We start from the raw sequence: 3,964 nt of genomic DNA on the forward strand, positions 1-3,964 counted from the left end.
CTGCTGTCACGGGAGGGTAGGACAAAAGATGTCATGCAAGTTCTTTCCGTAAGCAGGTATGACTATTTACGGAATACATGCCTACATTATATTTATGAACTGGAGCTAGTGCCGTATCGCTCTAGGTTATAACTGTCTCATGATGAATATCATCCAACGAGTCACGGATCCAATGCCTACGAATTTATCTTATATTGTTCTTGTTAAGTTACTACTACTGCTACTGCTATCGTTACTGCTACAATATCACTGATATCACTGTTACTGTTATTGTTACTACTGCTGCTATCACCAAAACTATCATACTACTGTGCTACTAATCACTTTGCCGCAGATAATTAATCTCCAGGTGTGGTTAAATTGACAACTCAGTTGCTAATAACTTCAAATATTCTTTGGCTCCCCTTGTGTCGAATCTATAAATTTGGGTTGAATCCTCTACCCTTGAAAACTGTGGCAACCCCCTATACTTGTGGGTTATCAGCAGCGCATCTCTCTCTCCCTTCTTTCTTCTTCTCTCTTCCCCACATCTCTCTCTCTCTCTCTCTCTCTCTCTCTCTCTCTCTAGGATGCCAGGAGCTCAACAACCGCCGCCACGAGTTGTCTGTGCTCGGCCGACGAGATCCGGTCGTGGGCAACCCATCCCCGCCGTGGGCCCTTGCCGTCCCGTCGGAATTTGCCTCCAGCATCGCCGCAAGCCACCTATAGCCTCTGCCCTTCTTCGAGCTGAACGAAGACAACCCCTACTGCTCGCTCGTGTGGGCCGTGTGACACTCCAAGTCCCAGCATATCGCTCGTGCCCAAGCCCAGCCTCCCCATCCTAGCCGCGCAGCCACTTCATTGGCTGTTAATCTTTCCCTAATAATAGAGCACGGGTTGAGTTTGTCGGATTCACCATCGCATCCTTTTTACAGAAAGGTCCCTATGATTTTTAGGAATTAAACCCGCCGCCCCTATTTAGTGAATCTGAAAAAACGTTTCGTTTTTGTAGAAACCCTCCTACATCTGTAAGAATTCAATCCCCGCACCCTCCCGATCCCATCTCAACCTCCAGCCCGCCTCCATCTCCTACCCTGCTCCGCCCCGCCCGGCTGCCACCGCGCCGCCGGCCATTGCCCCGCGCCGCCGCCTCCTACCCCGCTGGTGCGCCTACCCCTGCAGCCATGGCGCATCACCCTCCAGCTAGACCCCTCCTCGGGCAAGATCTCCTCCCAGAGCAAGACGACGAGCACGACCCAGCCCCACCCGCGCACGCCACCGCCCCATCCGTCGTGGCACCACCCTCCCCCTTCTCTCGATTGACAGGATTCGCCGCATCTCGCGTGACGTGCCACGGCTGTGCTTCACCTTTCGCCGGCCTCCTTCCGGTTCCCTTGGTCGCAGACGATGGTCAGGCACCGATGAGGAGTTGTTCGCCAATCGAAGGAATGGATGAAGGATGTGGTATCCAGCCGGCGAGTCCCAGCCACATTACCTTGCCGAACGCTGTGGTGCTCAGCAATAATTTTTGGATTGATGGATTGTCGTTGGCTGTCGCAGGTAAGATGTTTGACAAATTGTTTCTTTCAGATTTAGAGTGTCATTGTACAATGGCTTGCTATGGGCCTAAGCAACGTAGGTTTACTGATCAATTTTGTAGCTAATCATCAGTATCAAGAAGTATTCACTAGCACTTCCTGTGTCGATTGCTATGGCTAACTTCTGTAAGGTCATTTTTAGCCAAAATTTGTTGTACATGTAGACACAAGGTTCATTAATGGTAATAGATGATTAGAGAGCAGCAAAGAAATACTATGTGCCTAAATTGATATATTTAATTCCATGTAAGTATTATTATGCAGTGGTGTATTGTTCGTTCTCTGAATTATATGTACCAAACTGTATGTTCAACACTACTTCAGCTTCACGTATGTGGCAATGTAGCTTGTGAGCCTAGCTATATTATGCGCAAATATAAAAATCTGCAGTTCTTTATCAGCATAATAATCATGACCTTCAAGGGATGCCCATTGTAATTTTGGTATATACTTGAGATATTTGTTTTGGTGTCTGCTTGGGAAAAAGGGTAAAAGGTCCAGAGATGAAAGCCTCACTTCAAATTCTGTGATGGGTCTCTCTAACATAGCAATTATGCAATAAATTCCTCTCGAATTTACTATATATTACCAGCTTCCTTCCATTTAATTTATAAATTTAATCCCATCAATGTCTATGTCACATGCTTCATCAATGTCTATGTCATCAACTACGCTATGACAGGGTAGTAGTTGCAAGTGTGCGAAGAAGGATAACGCATGCTAGAGCCTGCAGGTAGTAATAGTTGATTATACTTGATCGGTTTGATCCTTTCTACACGGCAACACCAAATTCAGTGTATTCTTATTGACGTAGGTACTCAAATTCAGTAAGAGTTGGTACTGGACGTCATGTATACTAATTGATAAGGCTTTGGTTTGTTATGATCACCATCCTCCCGGTTAGTTTTATCTCTGAAAAAGTTGTGCCCCTACTTTCTAATGGATATGCAGCTGTATATTCCTAAGAAAAGTATATGAGCTAGGAATTCGACTACGCTCAAGGACCATCAGGGAGCTGGATTTTTACAATGTTTTAGAACTGAGGCATAGCTAAAGCCCGCGGGTTTTGAAACATTAAAGTGTATTTACTTCATGTAGTTCTGTGTATTCCAAGACCCCAAAGAAAGAAAAAGAAGAAAAGATCAGGAAAAACATTCCTCCAAGAACATGTAGAGCACGGCATGGAAAATATAATATATAGTTGCTGTGCATATTAATTTGTAGAGTACACCATCAGTTTAAAGGTAATCTCGGACTCTGTGCTCCTTCGCTATTTAAATTAAACATACCATACTTCCATTATGTGATAAGCTATTGATAAATTTTCTAAGAACAAAAGCTTTCTTTTTACAGTCCCAGTTGCAACATGACATCATTTTTTCCTTAGGGGGTCTAAATTAATTAGATGATTCCTAGCGCTTATAGCATTATCTATCAGAGGGAGCTTTTGTTGTTCGGATTATACCAAAGAGTCCAGGTACATATGCTTAAGCAGAACTATTTAGTCACATTTGATATCTTTTTTATCACCAAATATAGCAGGGCATAACTATTTTCTTAATCTTCACCAGGTACCACAAAATTCAGAGTAGTTCAGCGAGAGATAAATAGGTTTATCATGTCTACCTTTTTTTGTATAAAGTTCAGTTGGCAATATTTGAAGAATACAAGGAGCTGTCAGGTGAGTACGGATCAAATGAAGAATGGGCTGCTCAGGTGTTCAAATAGTTCTATTTTTTCTACATTCAGCCAACTGGAGTATCCTGCTCTCCCTTCTATAGGTTCTACATTTCAATCCTTATTTTGTTGAATCATCAGGTACTTGCATTCTATTGTTCAAGATGTGTAATTTTTCTGAGAGTTAACAAAATCATTGACTTATGAAAGAACTCTTAGTGACGAAAGTGTACATGCAATGAGTTATGCAGTTCACATACAATTTTTACCAACAGATAGTTTCCTTTACTTAATTGGTTCATTTATTATTCTATAGTAATCAATCATGTATTCCTAGAGTTTCGAAGGATCTCACATTTCATGTTGTCTATAACTAAGCATGCTTCTAACAAGGGTGAAGGAAATATTGTGTGCGAATGAGTGGAAATCTAAGCATTCCTACACACACACACACACACACACACACACACATAGCCGGTCTATTCTGCTAATATTAGCAGAATAACTATTCTGATAACACTTCCACACTGCACGCTCAACGCGAGTGCACGTCATTCTTTAAACCAAGTGTGCTGCAGTACTCACACGAGTGAACTTCTCGTCGGAAAAAACACACGCGTTGTTTTTTCGGTACTGTTTTCGCTCTAGTTTTTTAACCGTTTATCGGAATGAGGCGTGTAATATACCTTGAAAAGCTATGGATTAGGCGC

The 3,964-nt window shown here is 42.8% G+C and overlaps 1 long non-coding RNA gene across 1 annotated transcript; it reads left to right on the forward strand.

The window, feature by feature from the left end:
* Nucleotides 1–1,048: 1,048 nt before the first annotated feature.
* On the forward strand, nt 1,049–3,526 carry LOC119367474. Its single transcript, XR_005176321.1, has 2 exons — nt 1,049–3,054; nt 3,149–3,526. It is a non-coding gene; the product is annotated as an uncharacterized LOC119367474 (long non-coding RNA).
* Nucleotides 3,527–3,964: the final 438 nt, after the last annotated feature.

Source organism: Triticum dicoccoides, chromosome 2B (assembly GCF_002162155.2).
Source record: "Triticum dicoccoides isolate Atlit2015 ecotype Zavitan chromosome 2B, WEW_v2.0, whole genome shotgun sequence".
Classification (NCBI taxonomy): Eukaryota; Viridiplantae; Streptophyta; class Magnoliopsida; order Poales; family Poaceae; genus Triticum; species Triticum dicoccoides.